The 17,067-nt window shown below is 36.6% G+C and overlaps 1 protein-coding gene and 1 pseudogene across 4 annotated transcripts in view; one reads left to right on the top strand and one right to left on the bottom strand.

The window, feature by feature from the left end:
• FCHSD2 (FCH and double SH3 domains 2) overlaps window positions 1–17,067 on the top strand; it is a 310,380-nt gene that overhangs the window by 21,793 nt on the left and 271,520 nt on the right. The gene's annotated exons all lie outside the window — the stretch shown is intronic.
• On the bottom strand, window positions 15,430–15,543 carry LOC121039538 (uncharacterized; annotated as a pseudogene).

Raw genomic sequence — 17,067 nt, 5'->3', positions numbered from 1 at the left:
GACGCAGAATCCAAAGCAGGCTCCAGGCTCTGAGCTGTCAGCACAGAGCCAGATGTGGGGCTTGAACTCATGAGCTGTGAGATCATGACCTGAGCTGAAGTTGGATGCTTAACTGACTGAGCCACCCAGGTGTCCCAAGAGTACCTCATTTTAAAATGAAAGGATAGCATGGAACTTCAACTGACTAAATGAATTTATGTTTTTAATATATACTTCCACAGTATGGTCAGTTCTGGAGGGGAGACTAAGAGTAGGAGGTACAAACTAGGCAGAGGAGGAAATAGGAAAATATAATTTGAGAGTCTATTTACTAAAACTTTTTGTCACAGACCACTGCTTACTTGAAAGAGTCAGGGTTTTAACAATACCTTTTCCTGTTGCTATTTAATGGTTTATGAACTCATAAGCCATTCATTGTCCATAGATCCTTATATGCTCCTAAAATGTGAAGATTTGTTTCTGGATGGGATGGCCGTTGCAAGCCACAGCCGGAGTTCACATTTATAGATTTGAACAGGGGATACTTTCATGAGCCAGATGGAATTAAACTAAGGCCTAGTAATGAAAGTTACCCACCACTTGGGTTAAAAATAGAAGTGTTAGAAGAATTTTTGTGTGCACTTTTTTTTTAATTTGTTTTTTTTTTTTTAACCATACTCAGATATGTAAATATGAGAGATGGTGAAGGTGATCTTTGTGGTAGGATAGCTGTGATATATTAGAATAAGCACAAATTTAGAGGCATACAACCCGAGTGTGAATCCTAATCTTAATCTCTTATTAACTGTGTGACTTTGGCCTTAAGTCACCACAGGTCACTTAAACTTCTCTGAGCCTCGTGTATCTTATCTGTAAATTAGTAATAATTATAGTATCTTATGGGATTATTTTGATAATTAAAACAAAAGTAATGCATATAAAAGCTCTCTTGCATAGTATGTGGAACATAATAGATGTTAAGTAAATGCATGTGGATTGTAATTTTGTTAAGTAATTGAGAACATCAACTCAGAATTATAGTCTGTGACTTACTCATCCCTAACAAGTTAACTTGTGGGTTAAAAAATGTAATGAGCCTCAAAGATAAATTGTTCAAATAATTCTAAAGAATTTCTTTCACCAAGTTCAGTAGTCCTAGTTTCCTTCCATTTTTCTCTGTCAGTAATGATTCTTCTCATGATTGCTGGATGGCTTCTGCAACTCCAAGCATAATAATCTCAAGACAACAGTGTTAGTGGAGGATGGGGAGGGAAGAACAGTTTATGGAAATTTTCTCTGCCTTCCTCCCCTCTTTATTTCCTCTGGAGAAGGTCATTTCTACCAGAAATTATCTGAATAGACTTTCTCTTATGTTTTATTGGCTGAGTCTGCCTCATTTGCTTGTTCATGCCTAGCTGTAAAGGAGGCTGGGAATATGATTATATTCTTGGAGAGGTGGTCTTTGCCAGCAAGAAGTAAGGTATTGGTGGCAGTAATGTGGCTTTTGCCACATTACTGTTTTGCCCTGTTTGTCACAGGGACCCATTTCTAGTTTACTTCTAGTGTTTCCCATAAAAGTGTAAAAAAATGTGTTGGGGTTTAATTGTGAAAGATGTAGCTGGATTTCCAGATGTCCCAAACAGACTAGAACCGCTTGTATCCCCTCCTACCAACTCCTTTTGAAATCAGTGTCTTAGGTCAGGAGTAGGTTTTTGTATTTGCCATAGGTAATGGTCCGATAGGCCTGTGGCCTCTTAGGATTCTCAGCGATACAAGAGTGATTAAATATCTTGCCTCTTTTGGTCTTCTGATACGTAGAGAAATGGTGGTCTAAGGGCCTCCCAGGCGGTTGGTTTTTGTTTTTGTTTTTGTTTTTGTTTTGTTTTTTGCTGAACTATTTTTACTTCTAAGGTGAAAGCATTAGTAAGTAGTGAAGTGGCTAAAATGAAAGCAGGGAAGGACAAAAAAGAGCTAGAATTACTCCTAGCTGAATAATTTGCCCCTTAATGATTGAGGATTGGAAATTCAGTCTTGGAAATACAAAGTACTGGAAGAGGCCTGTGATGGTAAGTTGATGTTTTTCTTTGTAAATTTTTTGAATGTTCATTTGAATCCTGCAGATGCCGTTCTGTTTTATTGGTGTCAGTCTTCAGGAATGATCTGATGCATGAGCAAGAGTTAGTTTCTGAGTCTGGTTTGTGCTGTCTATTCTTCAGTGACTAATTTGGGAATTAGGCACAGAAACTTGTAACCCTCTCTTGTTCCATTGCTACAGATTTCCTGTCATGCGTTGGTCAGGGCTAACTTAATAAAACTTTGGCTGGTATTTTTATTTCATCTCATTGTGTCTTCACAGTATTCCTTGGTCATGCTTTATTTTAACATTCCATTTGATCTTTTTTTTTTTTTTTTTGGCATTCACATAGGAGTGTCTTGTCATCCAGATGTTTTCTGTTTTGTGAACTTTGACATAATCCCAATTCAAAAAGAAAATGTTATTTCTGGTATTATGAAAAGTGTCACCATGTCTGTGGCTCCACAGGAAACAATTGGGAGCATATATCCCTTGATTATATTTTAGTGGTATTTGTTTTTCCCCAATGGTGGTTGGAGAATAAGGATTAGAGGCAGAGACTTTTTATTGTATACCTTTTTTTGTATGTTTTGAATTTTGAACTATGTGAATCCTTCCTACTCTCAAAACTAAAATTAAATGATTTAGTATTGGTAAACATTTGGCTTTTAGTTTTTAGTGAAGTTACTTCTATATTTTATGTTAACACACTTTGCAGGTTATTTCTAATATTAAGAATACTACAAATATTAAGAATACTTGATATATAAACTTATTTTCATAAAATGACTTGTCTTCACCTGGTTGTAGTTTGGAGTTGGGGAAATAGTCTCTGTGTACTACTGTGTTTCTTTCTTTCTTTCTGTATTATGGAATTGTTTTATTCCAAAACAAGTACACATATTAGGTGGTTAGATTCCTGTCCAGCCTCAAATTTTATTTTAGCTAACTTTATCCAAAGGTTTTACATTATAGTCATAATTAAAAATATTATTTCTGTGGTAATATGTATTTTGCATTATTAGTCAACTCTTTCCATGGGGGAATTGTTTTCTGTTTTACTATAGAGGTGTTTTAATAGTTTCCTCAGCTATATTGAGTTAATTGAATATTTTTAGTACTGCTTTTTCTTCTCTTGCATTTTTAGCTGGACGACTTTCTGTTTTTCAAGTGGTTGTTCAAGGTGTTACACCATGCATCTTTAATTCATCACTGTATACTTGGAATTAATATTAGACCACTCCACCTAAGACACTTACAGGTCCAGTTCTGATTACTTCATTCCAGACTTTGTGCTGCATACCTTATGTATTTTTTAAGTTTATTTATTTTTTGAGAGAGAAAGAGAGAGGGAGTGCAAGCGAGCAGGGGGGACAGAGAGGGGGACAGAGGATCCGAAGCAGGCTCTGTGCTAACACTACAGAGACCAATGTGGGGCTCTAACTCCCGAACCATGAGATGATAACCTGAGCCGAAGTAGGACACTTAACTGACTGAGCCACCCAGGCACCCCTATGCTGCGTACTTTATAAACGCCATGATATGTTAGTTTTTCTTTAAACACACTTATCTTTTGAAGAGATTAAGACATAGAAAAAAGTCTTTTATATTTACCAATTTTGACTTCTCTTTCCTTCCTCAGACCACATAGGTTTGAGTTTCCATCTGGTATCATTTCCTTTTGGGCTGAAGAACTTCCTTCAGCATTTCTAGTGCAGTTCTACTGGTGACAGTTCTCTTAACTTTCACTCGTCTGAAAATGTCTTTATTTTATTTTTCTTTATTCACCTTCATTTTTGGAAGGTAATTTTCGCAGGATCTTGAATTCTGTGTTGACAGTTGGGTCACCCCATTGTCTTCTGGCTTTTACTGTTTCTGATGAGAAACCATATATATATATACACACACACACATATTTATATACTTGTTTTCTTCTGTGTAATGTACCTTTTTTCCTCTCTGATAGCGTCGTTCTTCTTTATCTTTGTTTTTTTGCAGTTTGAATGTGATGTGACTAATGTCTCTTTTTATTACTTTGCTGGGGGTTCACTGAGCTTTTTGGATCAACAAATTAGGGAAATTTGGGGCCATTATTTCTTCAAATTTTTTTTCTGCCCCATTTTCTCTTCTTCCGTTTTTGGGTTCCAAGGATATGTGTATATTAAACTGTCTGATAATAATCTGTGTTCTTCAGAGTGAATAGTTTCTGTTGATCTGTTTTCTGGCTCATTGGTTCTTTATTCTGTAATTTTTTTCCTTAAAATTTTTTTTTTTAATTTTTTTTTAACGTTTATTTTTGAGAGAGAGACAGAGCATGAACGGGGGAGGGTCAGAGAGAGGGAGATACAGAATCTGAAACAGGCTCCAGGCTCTGAGCTGTCAGCACAGAGCCTGACGCGGGGCTCAAACTCACGGACCGTGAGATCATGACCTGAGCCGAAGTTGGCCGCTTAACCGACTGAGCCACCCGGGGGCCCCCCAATTTTTTTTTTAATAAAAAAAATTTTTTTCTTTTTATTTTAGAGACAGAGAGCAAGCAGGGGACAGGGGCAGAGGGAGGCAGGAGAGAATCTCAAGCAGGCTCCACACTCAGTGCAGGGCCTGATGCAGGGCTTAATCCCAGCACCTTGGGGTCATGACCTGAGCCAAAATCGAGTTGAATGTTCAACCAACTGAGCCACCCAGGCACCCCTTTTTCATTTTTATTTTTTAGGATTTTATTTTTCAGTAATCTCTACCCCCCAATGTGAGCCTTGAACTCACAACCCCAAGGTCAAGACTCACATGCTCTACTGACTAAGCCAGCCAGGTGCCCCTCTTCTGTAATTTTTAGTCTATTTTAGTCTATCTGGTGAAGTTTTCATTTTTGATAGTGTACCTTTAAGTGGTTGAACATATTTATAATCACCATTTTAAAGCTCTTGCCTGCTGTTCACAACACTGGAGTCATATTGTGGTCTGTTTCTGTTGATTGCTTCCCTCCACTCCCTCATTATGGATCACGCTTTCCTGCTTATTTGCATATCTAGTAAGTTTTGATTTGGATTTTGTGGATGGTACATTATAGGAAGTCTCAATTGTGTTGTCTTTCTTTAAAGAGTGTTGAAATTTGGCGTTTCCACTGAAAGCCTGAGTGCCCAAGGTGTGCAGAAATGTCTCCATTCTGTCTGAACTACAATTCTGATGTCTCCCAGCAGTGTGCAGCTTCTGGTATCTGTTCAGCTCTCAGGCCTGCAACAGTAATTCTCATGGGGACTCACTCTGGCTTATATGTAGCTTGGTACTCAGCCAAAGATGCCCAAGGAACCCCCATGCAGATTTCTGGAACCACCCCTTCTGCATTGTTGCCTGTTCTCTAGTATCCTGTCCTCTATAAAGTCTAGCCACTCCACTAGCCCAGGACTCTGATTTCTGCATCTCAGTTTGGTGAGACCGTTATGCTTGGCATAGACTTCACCTCCCTGTGATGCAGTTGGGAAAGTTTCCCAGGCAGAAAGCTGGGGCAGATGTTGTACACATCTCCTGTACTGCCACTTGTTTCACTCCTGAAAATAGTAGAGTCATATATTTTGTCTAGTTTTATAGCTGTCACTCGAGGAGGGCTAGTCTGGTACCAGTTACTTCATCATGTCTAGGAAAAGTCCATTTCTCAGATGTGTTAGAGGAAGATACTTAACTGTATTTAAATACATAAGATTATGTATTTATGCATGTTTAATATCTGTGTAATCCTAATTGATCTTGTGCTTTTAGATGTAGGAGTTTGGATATTCCATGTATAAATGTATTCTGTAGCATGGGAATTTTTTAGCAGCTTTATTAAGATATAATTCTTAAACATGTAATTCACTCATTTGAAGTGTATAATCCAGGGCTTTTAGTATATTCAAAATTGTGCATCTATTACCACAATCAATTTTAGGACATTTTCATTACCACAAAAAGAAACCCCATACCTTTTAGCCATTACCCTTCCCCTTCCCCGCATTTGCCCCGCCTTAGGCAACCACTAATTGCTTTCCATAGATTTACTTGTTTTGGACATTTCATGTAAATGGAAGCAGTTGGCTTCTTTTACTTAGCATAATTTTTTCAAGGTTCTTCAGTGTTGTAACATCTATCAGTACTTTATTCCTTTTTGTTGCTAAATAATATTCCAGTACTTAGATATACCACATTTTATTAACCCATTCATCAGTTGATGGACATTTGGGTTGTTTCACTTTGGCTGTTATGAATAACTCTTTTATGAACATTTATGTACAAATTTTCCATTTTTTTTTCAACGTTTATTTATTTTTGGGACAGAGAGAGACAGAGCATGAATGGGGGAGGGGCAGAGAGAGAGGGAGGCACAGAATCGGAAACAGGCTCCAGGCTCTGAGCCATCAGCCCAGAGCCCGACGTGGGGCTCGAACTCACAGACCGCGAGATCGTGACCTGGCTGAAGTCGGAAGCTTAACCGACTGCGCCACCCAGGCGCCCCTATGTACAAATGTTTTAATGTACATATGTTTTCATTTTTCTTGGGTGTATGCCTAGGAGTGGAATTGCTGAGTAATATATTAAGTCTGTGTTTATTCAAGGAACTGCCAGACTGTTTTCCAAAGGGACTATACCATTTTTCATTCTCACCAGCAATCTGTGAGGGTTTGATTTCTCCACATCCTTGTCCACATTTGTTGAACATTAATTATATCTCAGAGCCTCCCAGCAGCAATGTATTCTATAATTACAATTGTTATTATTATTATTCCCATTTTATAGATGAGGAATCTGAGGCTTGTAGTGGTTAAGTGTCTTGCCCTCGATCAGAACTAAGAAATGGAAGAACTACATTTGAACCTGGGTGTATCCCTGACTTTTAAAATTTAAGTTCTTTCTCTCATTGAAAACTGTCTTTAAAGGCATTTGATAATAACAGTTGAAATTGAGTAAAATTTTCACAGTATTTCCATGTATATTTTCTTAGCCTTTATTAGATCTTGGTAGGAATCCACGGAACATAGGACCATCTTTTCCCTGGTTTTTATAGCTGGACTCAGTTTTTTTGAAAGTTAGAAAACAGATGTCTTTCACTTGGGATTATTTTAAATAATTGGGGGTACACTATTTTCAGTGCCTACCATGTCCAGGCATTGTGGACGGAGTATGGTATCTTGTTTCAAGAACTACTACTTAGAATAGATACCAAAGAAGGGGTGTAAGATTCAATGCCTTGCACATCTTTGAGTCTGGCTGATTAGTGTAGGAGTGGAAGAAGATATGTGATCTGGAGTTTCATGTTTTTTTCAGATCCAGGCTTGTTGAAGGATTGTGTGAAACACTGAACTTCTAGGGAATCTCTTAGCTCTTCTGATAATTATATCAGGTTTAGGTTATATTTTGAGATACTTCCATAGTCAAAAATGCCTCTTCTGTCTTTTTTTTTAATGTAAATTAAGATCAGGCAGTTTTGTGATAACTGAATGAAGGATGTAATAGTTTCTGAATAGCTTGTCTTGCTATTCTGACCACCTAACTATGTTTATTTTTAACTTTTTGGCTGTGTACCTAAAATAAAATATACTCCACAAAGAGCTTAGAATCAGCTTATTTTGGGTGAATGAAAATACTTTATATTAGTTAGTAAACTCACTGTAATAAAAAATAATTCTTGACATGTTTGAAATCAGTAAGTTACAAAAGTTATTGAAATGTTTCTTACCTAAAAAATAAACTGCTGTTAGTGAATTACATTGCTTCATTTTGTATAGCTATATGGATGAGGACAGATATTTTTCTGAAGAGAATAATAATCCTAAATTTACTTGCAGGAAAATACCAGATTTTCAGAGTTCCATAGTTTATAACAATATAAAGAATAATAGTAACAAATTATAATACTTTGTTAAAATTTAAAAAATGGATTTGACAATGCATGTTTTGTCAGTGTGGGGTCTTTTGTCATTGATCTAGGTCTAGTCTTGATATATTAGTACACATATATTAAAATTCTTCAAACCTCCTGTATGTTATACATCAGTAACATTGTAAAGAAAGAGAAAGCAAGAAAAAAGGCCTCAGAGTTTATTTTTTATATAACTCTGCCAGGCAGAAGGCTGTGAAAGTTTTATGATGTATCTTTTAAATGTACAGTGTAATTCAAGGATAAAGAATAAGATGTTTCTTGCAATAAAGATTTTTAAAGACAAGTAATGTAGTAAAAAATTATGTGTTAACTTTTATGTGCATTCTATAGAAATAGCAAAAATTTTCATTTGATTAAAATATTTGATATGTTTTCTGCCAGGATCTCGAAGGAATGTGTATTCCACTTTAATAAAAGATTATCTGACTAATAAATGTCTCTGACCTTTTTTCCTGGCAAAGAAAACTTGGCATCCTTATTTGGGCCTTAAACTTGATATATCATAGATGAAAACTTTTAAAGTCATGGTGTTCAAAGGTGAACTTGATTACACAGATCTCCTGATAAGATGATTTTGGCAACTTGATGAATACCGACTAATCTTTTTAAAAATATTTTTTTAATGTTTATTTGTTTTTGAGAGACAGAGACACAGAGTGTGAGCAGGAGAGGGTCAGAGAGAGAGGGAGACACAGAATCTGAAGCAGGCTCCAGGCTCAGAACTATCAGCACAGTGCCTCATGAGGGGCTCAAACTCACCAACAGTGAGATCAGACCTGAGCTGGACGCTTAACCAACTGAGCCACCCAGGCGCCCTGTAATTTTTTTTACTTGATAATACAGTTTTAGGTCTTCTTTCTCCCCCAGGTCTTGTGTGTGTGTGTGTGTGTGTGTGTGTGTGTGTGTGTGTGTGCGCCATGATCTCAATACTTTTGAAAAATGAAAGGACATAGTAATCTTCTATCATCATGAAATGTTTACTAACTTGACCTAAATACTCTTTGAAGGATGTTATGATAAAAAGCTTTGGAAGATGTCTTGTGACTGTCTTTATCTTAGGGCCTATTATGACAAACTTGACTTCAGTTTCTCTGTGATAAAATTATCTCTTTCCAGGTAACTCAGTTTGAGGACATTATTTCTCTTTATTTGTAGTGTATCAAGAGCGAAAGGCAAAGAAGTTCAAAAATGCCCAATTAAAATAACTCAGTTGGTCAGCACATACATTTACTAGAGAAAAAGCAGCTTTATTTAGACTGCATTTGATCAGTCTGAGAGGTGATATCCCCCAACTTTTGTGATGTTGGAAAGTGGGTGGGAGAGGAAAGGATGGTTATGTGATGAGGAAGATGATAGAGCTTTTTCAGATTCCTGAATATTGCCATCACAATGTTATAACATTGTCTTCTTTGAAATATTTTGAATTCTCAGAATTAAACATAGCTTTAATTAAAGGTAGATGCCAAGAAACGCATTGTAGAAGTAAGAGTCACCTGTGTACTTTACAACACGGCAGATGCTTAGTCCTTCTCTTGAGATTCAGAGCTGGTAGATTTGGAGAGAGGCCTGCGCACATGCATTTTTAAAAGCATAGTTGGTAATTCTCATTTGTAAGTAAGGATGACAACTGCTGTTCTGAGAGTTACCAGTTTAATATGCATTTCAGGCTTTCTTCCTTAACTGAGGCATTCCAGGAAACATTTCCTTGGATAATAGATACTGCAGGAGAGGTGGATTTCCAAGATATATAAAATAATCAATTGGGTAATCAACTTTGAAAAATTAACAGTGGATTCTTTGTAGGTTGAAAATGTCAGTGAAATAATTTTTCAAGTTTATTTCACTTAAAAAAATGTTTATTTTTGAGAGAGAGAGAGAGAGAGAGAGAGCGCGAGCAGGTGAGGGGCAGAGAAAGAGGGAGACACAGAATCCGAAGCAGGCTCCAAGCTCTGATCTGTCAGCACAGAGCCCAACAAGTGGCTTGAACTCATGAACTGTGAGATCATGAACCGAGCTGACGTCAGATGCTTAACCAACTGAGCCACCCAAGCGCCCCTCAAGTTTATTTTACTTTTAATGCATCTGTGTTGGGCAAATAAGACAGTGGTGGTTTGGCTTGTTATTAGGTGTTTTTCTCCCTTTTTATGTGCATAATTAAAAAACTACATATATAAATATATAAATTATTCTTTTGTTTTTGGTGAGATAAGGACAGATGAGTAGTTTTATAATATTTTGATTTTCAAAGTGTGTTGCCTGGATTAGTAGTACCAACTGGGAATTTGTTAGAAGTGCAGTTTCTTGGGCTTTATCACAAACCTGCTGAATCATACATTCTGGGAGTAGGACCTAGAAATCCGTGATTTAACAAGTCCTTTTTGGTGATTCTCATGTATGTTAAAGCTTGAGGGCCACTGTTATAATAGCTATTGTTTACAGTGTTGTTTTATTTTTTGCTTACCCAGTACTTAACTAACCCATTGTTCAATATTTGTTTCCAAAATTTTACTTTAGTTAATGCTGCAGTGAATATTTTTGTACATCACACCCATCCACACACCCACACAGGGTATCTAAAGATACAGACATTTCCTGGTCCTTAATTGTTAATTGTTAATTGTTAAGACTTTATTGTTTTAAGCTTTACAAGTTGGTTTTCTGTTTATAAAGTGCTTAAACATATATTATTTCATTTAAATCAGAGCAACTTGAGGGGCGCCTGGGTGGCTTAGTCAGTTAACACTCTGACTCTTGATTTTAACTCAGGTCATGATTTCATGGTTCATGAGATTGAGCCCCTTGTTGGGCTCTGTGCTGACAGTGTGGAGCCTGCTTGGGATTCTCTTTCTCCCTCTATCTCTCTGCCCCCCCCCCCCCATCTCTCTCTCTCAAAATAAACAAATTAAAAAAAAAATCTCAGCACTTGAGAGGTAGGTATTCACTTCATATAGGTGAGGGAACCTAAGCCCAAAGAGATTCACTAACTTGTCCAAGATCACATTTTTACATTTTTAAATATTTTATTAAAATTTTATGTTTAGAGTACTTTAATTTGGGAAGCCTTTTCTGTCCCCTCTCTTATTCCTTTTTTGTTATCCTTCCTCTGTGCAGAGTTGAAATAATAAACTATCTAGCTTAAGTGGGGCATAACAGAACAGTACTTGAAGTATGAGATGGGGGGAAAATTGCATTTACCAGAACTTCCTTCTGGGAAAAATGTGAGGAAAAAAAGGAGAATTGGAGAATTTTCTTGGTGCATGTGTGTGTGCTGAGCTCTGCAGCTTATTCATTGCCCTCCCTCCTTTTGGCAGCATTCTGCCTATTTTCTAAACAGACATGGAATAACAACAACACACTGGCTTGAGGAGGTGCCAGTTTAGCTTTTGTGGGGAGCCTGTGTTTTTCACTCTATGTGCTCCTGTAATGTCCTGTTAGACTATTCATTATATTGTATGTTGTGTGTGTGTGTGTGTGTGTGTGTGTGTGTACACTTTCCCTTCCAGACTGTGAGTTTTTTGAGAGCAAGACTGTCTTTTCTCTTTGTATATTTCATAGACTGGTACGTAGATGCTGAAGGAATATTTGTTATCGATTGAGACGTTGTTAACCATATCACTTTTTAGTAAATTTTAAAATAAAGTCACCATTGTTGTTAAGCTCAAGTTTTATTTTCCTTTGTTTATCTAAAGAGTTTATACTACACTGTAGTACCTAATTTTTAGTGTAACATGCTGGTTGATGTTCTTATTTGTGTAACTATCTTTTTAGGATACATTTCGAGAAGTAGAGTTGATGGGTCAAACATTATATACTGTTTAAATGGTTGTTTATACTTGCTGCCATATTGCATACCCCTGCCCTGTGTAGGTACTTATTTCCAGACATGGCCACAGCATGTGGTATCATTATTCTAGTATTGTTCTAATATTGGGCATTCTAATAGGCAATAGCGTTACTGTTTAAATCTGGATTTCTTTGGTTATTAACAAGGTTGGATTTTTTTCTTGTTTGACTATTTTACATTATTTTGCATGTTTTGTTAATCATTTGTCCCATCCTCATCCATTTGAGCTGCTATAACAAATTTCCACAGACTGGGTAGCTATAAACAATAGAAATTTATTGCCCATAGTTCTGGAGGCTGAGAAGTCCCAAGATCAAGGTGCCGGCATGGTTGTGTTCTCTCTTGAGGGTCCTTTTCCTGGTCATAGCTGGTACATTCTTGCTGTGTTCTCAAATGGCTGAAAGGGTTAGGGATCTCTCTGGAACCTCTTTTATGTGGGCACTAGTTTGCATTTATGTGAAGGGTTCCATTCTCATGACTTAAGTGCCTTCCAAAGGCCCCACCTACTAATACTATCAATTGGACATTAAGATTCCAATGTATGAATTTTGGAAGGACACAAACATTCAGCCCATTGCATGTCCATAGTTGAATTTTCTGTTTGAATATTGAAAGTTTTTTTTTTTTTTTAGGCTGTTTGCTTTGTTAATTTCAAATATTCTCCTCCTCCCCAGCTTGTTTGTTTTTTAATTTTGCTTCTTTTTAATGTAAAAATTTAATATCTAGGTTGATCTATTCTTATGTACCAAGTATGTAAAAAACCTAATGATGTGTAAAAAACCTAATGCTACTGAAAGTTGAAAATAAAGCAGTAAAATATGTTAGAAAATACTTCTAAAGAGAGGGGCACCTGACTGGCTCAGTCAGTAGGGCGTGCGACTCTTGATCTCAGGGTTGTAAGTTTGAGCTCTACATGGGTTGTAGAGATTGCCTTAAAAAAAAAATCTTTAAAAAAAAGAAAATACTTTTAAAAGGAGAAATGATATTCCCTTATTAGATGAAGTAGAATTGAACTTTTATTAATAGGGAAAAAGATACTTAAAGATAAATGGAATAATCCACCTGGAAGATCACATAAGCATAAAAGAGTACAAATTATAAAATTATAAGGAGAAATTGACAAATCTGTGGTCCTAGTGGGAGATTTTAATCTCAAATAAAAATATATACAAGATTTGAATTCCATAATTAATAAGCTTAGTTACATACATATGGAATTCTGTATTTAATAAAGAGAATATACTTTTCAGTTACAAAACTAGATTATGTAATTATTTATAAAGGAAGTCTCAACAAATCCCATGGAAATGATACCATACATTTTATGTAGTACATGGTTAAGAGGGCTCAGGAGCCAAATTCTGGTTCTACATTACCTGTATGACCTAGATGAGTCACCTAACCTCCTGTGCTTCAGGTTTCTCATCTGTAAAATGGAAATGATAATAGTGTGCTCCTCAGAGCTATTGTGAGGGTTAGAGTTCAGTACAGTGCCTTGCCATGTGGTAAGGGCTCAATAGAAGTTTGCAAACATCATTATTGTATTATCATATTTTCTGATCACAATGCAGTGAATGGGAATCAGTAATGAAGAGATAAACACCACCCCCCAAATAAAAGACAAAACCTTTATATATGCTATATATAAACCTTTACATATTTTATTACTCAGTAATAAAAAAGTGAATTATGGATATACACAACAATGTGGACAAGGAAAACATTCTGAGTAAAACCACATAAAGAGATAAACTGTATGATTTTATTTACATTAAGTATTAGAATAGCCAAAATTGGGGGACTTGGGTGGCTCAGTTGGTTAAACGTCTGACTTCAGCTCAGGTCATGATCTTACCGTTTGTGAGTTTGAGACCCGCGTCGGGCTCTGTGCTGACAGCTCGGAGCCTGGGGCCTGCTTTGGATTCTGCGTGTCTCTCTCCCCCCTCCTTCCCTCCCTCCCTGCCTCTCTCTCTCTCTCTCTCTCTCTCTCTCCCTCCCTCCCTCGCTCCCCAGCTTACGCTGTCTCTCACTCTCAAAATAAATATGCAAAAAAAAAAGAATAGGCAAAACTAATTTATGGTGGAAAAGAAATCAATACAGTGGTTTCCTCTGCAGGTTATGAGAGGGAATTGTCCAGGAAGGGCATGAAGGAACTTTCTGGGATGATGCCGTCATTCTCTATCTTGATAGGCATTTGGATTACACAGGTGTATATGTTTGTCACAACTCACATAATACATATATAAAATTTATGCATTTTATTATATGCATATTATATAAAAAGACTGAACAAATTGTTATATAATTGCAAAAAATGGGTAACAATTTAAAGTGCTTTTTAGGGAGATGGCTGAATAAATGAATAGTGGTATAAATATATGATGAAATATAATGCAACAATTGAAAGAAATACATCTCTTGGGTGGATCTCATAGTCTTAACATTTACCAGAAAGACCCAAGTCGCAGAATGACAAAATACTATGTACTGTTGGTAGAAATCTGTATATTTAAATTTTTTTTTTCAACGTTTATTTATTTTTGGGACAGAGAGAGACAGAGCATGAACGGGGGAGGGGCAGAGAGAGAGGGAGACACAGAATCGGAAACAGGCTCCAGGCTCTGAGCCATCAGCCCAGAGCCCGACGCGGGGCTCGAACTCACGGACCGTGAGATCGTGACCTGGCTGAAGTCGGACACTTAACCGACTGCGCCACCCAGGCGCCCCAGAAATCTGTATATTTAAAGTATAAAAACTTGGGTAGGAAGCACATGGTATTGGTCGTCTCTTAGAAGAGAAGGTGGATCAGTTCTAGAACTGGTAGACTTTAGTATATTGTGCAGTTACATTTCCCCGAAATACATTTGAAGCAAATAAAATGCAAGTTTAACATTTGTGGTAACTACATGGATGTGGATTTATATTTTTAGTTGTACTTCCATGTTGAAAAATGTTCACAGAAAGTTAAAATCACTCCGTGGTCCTGTCATCCAGAGATGATCACTGTTGCTTTCTTACTTATCTTAAAAAGTGGTGTCTGGAGACACCACTCTCAGTTTGCATCTTTGCTCTATCAGTTTTATGTGACATGTGTAAAGCAAATGTTGACCAAAGTAAACTTTTTAGATTTAAATTAGGTGTCTATTCAAATATATAAAGTTTTAATTTTAGGGAAATATTACAAAGCACTTTTAAGAAACAGCTTTTCCAGGGGCGCCTGGGTGGCTCAGTCGGGTAAGTGTCCAACTTCAGCCCAGGTTGTGATCTCACGATTCATGAATTCAAGCCTTGCATCGGGCTCTTTGCTGTCAGTACAGAGCCTGCTTTGGATCCTCTATCTGCACTGCCCGCCCCCCCCCCCCCGCCCCTTCCCCACTCACTCTCTCAAAAATAATAAATAAAAAAATTAAAAAAAAAAAAAAAGAACACAGATTTTCCAGTGGTGCCTGGGTGGTTCAGTCAGTTAAGTGTCCAACTCTTGATCTTAGCTCAGTTCTCGATCTCCGGGTCATGAGTTCAGGCCCAGCACTGGAATCCACACTAGGCGTGAAGCCTACTTAAAAAAAAAAATAATAATACAGATTTTCCAGTAAATAGTAATAGATCTATGAACTAGGCTATAAGAAGTTCAGAGTTTTGGATATCCAGTGGTAGTTTTTAAATTTTCCACAGTACTTATTAAATTGATAAGAACAGATTCTACACTTGATTTCAGCCAAAAGCCTGAGAAGTGATCCACAATATTTATTTATAAATAAATTTGTTTATTAATCCTGTAAGATATTATTCTATCTCTGTCAAAATGTGAAATTCTTAGGCAGTGTTATGACTGGAATTGTAGTATTCTAGCCATAAATTTTTTAATTCTGCAGAAATTCAGTAACTTCCTATAGCTGTTTTCTTGTTACTGTACTCAAGGATTTTTTGATGAGGGGAATGCAGATTTAAGACCCTAACTGGAAGAAATTCTTGCTTCATTTTGTTTTTGATGTCCTTCTCTTCCACACACTCCCAGCTCCAGTAAGGGAAATTTGAAAATTGTATAAAATTCTTTCTTGCCTCAGTCACTTTTTCTGTGAATCAAAGGTGTTCTCTCCGTGATGTCTAAAGTTTCTCATTTCTCTGATTTTATGATTTTTATGATTTTTAAGTAGTTCTGGAAATGTTTGGATGCAAATATTAGCTTGTAGAGAATCCTGTGAAGATCGAAGCCTTACTTTTACCAGCTAACTTTACAGGTACTTATTTTACCAAATACCTTGTCAGATTTTAGAGTTCTGTAATACAGTGCATTTTCTTCATTTGGACTTAACAGATTTAAAAATTATTGTTAATTCTGGAATAGTCTATTCAGTCAACAAAAATTTTTAATTAAAAAAAAAATCTTATGTTTAATTTTGAGAGTGAGAGAGACAGAAGGAGGGACAGAGAGAGAGTGAGACAGAAAATCTCAGACAGGCTCTGCACTGATAGTAGAGACCCCGATGCGGGGCTCGTACCCACAAACCACAAGATCATGACCTGACCTGAAGTCAGACACCAACCTACTGAGCCACCCAGGCGCCCCTCAACAAATATTTTTTAAAGTGATTGTATATATGATTGTGTAAAACTTATAAATAATTAAAATAATTTGGATTTATTAACACAATTCTGTAAGACACCTATTATGAATTTTTGTACCACATATTTGTAGCCTAATAATAAGCATTAGCTGAGTTCTTTACATTTCCCAAAGTGCTTCTATATCCATTTATTTCACTTAATCTTCAAAACAACCTAGTAAGATATATGTGATTTGCAGATGTAAAAATTGTTGCTCAAAGAGATGAAGATACTTATCCAAAGCCAGGATTAGAAAAATTCAGGATCTCTGACTCCTAACCTATTCTCTTTCCACTTCCCTACTGTATTTTTGTTTCCGAGATCTTCTCTAGGGAAGTGAGATTAGTGAGGCATATGGTGATGCCTTATATGAGGGTGTACTGTAGACAGTGGAAGGGAAGGCAATAAAATATGGAAATAATGTAAAATTGATTGTTTCATTGTCCTTATTCTCTTTATCCTTGGCTTCATTTTTATCACCAAGTTTCATATTATTTATCATGGAAAATGTCTTAAATAAAATTGGTTCTAGGTTCTTTCCCCAGTTTCTCCCCCGACCTAACCAGAACTACTTACTAGCAATTGTGTGTGTTTTTAAATTGCTCTCGTCTGTAACTTGCCTCATTTATGGGGTGGAAATAGCCTTTTCTGGTT

This window comes from Herpailurus yagouaroundi, unplaced genomic scaffold, assembly GCF_014898765.1.
Source record: "Herpailurus yagouaroundi ecotype Mexico unplaced genomic scaffold, PumYag 180, whole genome shotgun sequence".
NCBI classification, from domain to species: domain Eukaryota; kingdom Metazoa; phylum Chordata; class Mammalia; order Carnivora; family Felidae; genus Herpailurus; species Herpailurus yagouaroundi.
Note: the sequence above shows the minus strand (reverse complement) of the source record. Positions and strands in the feature narration are given on the sequence as shown.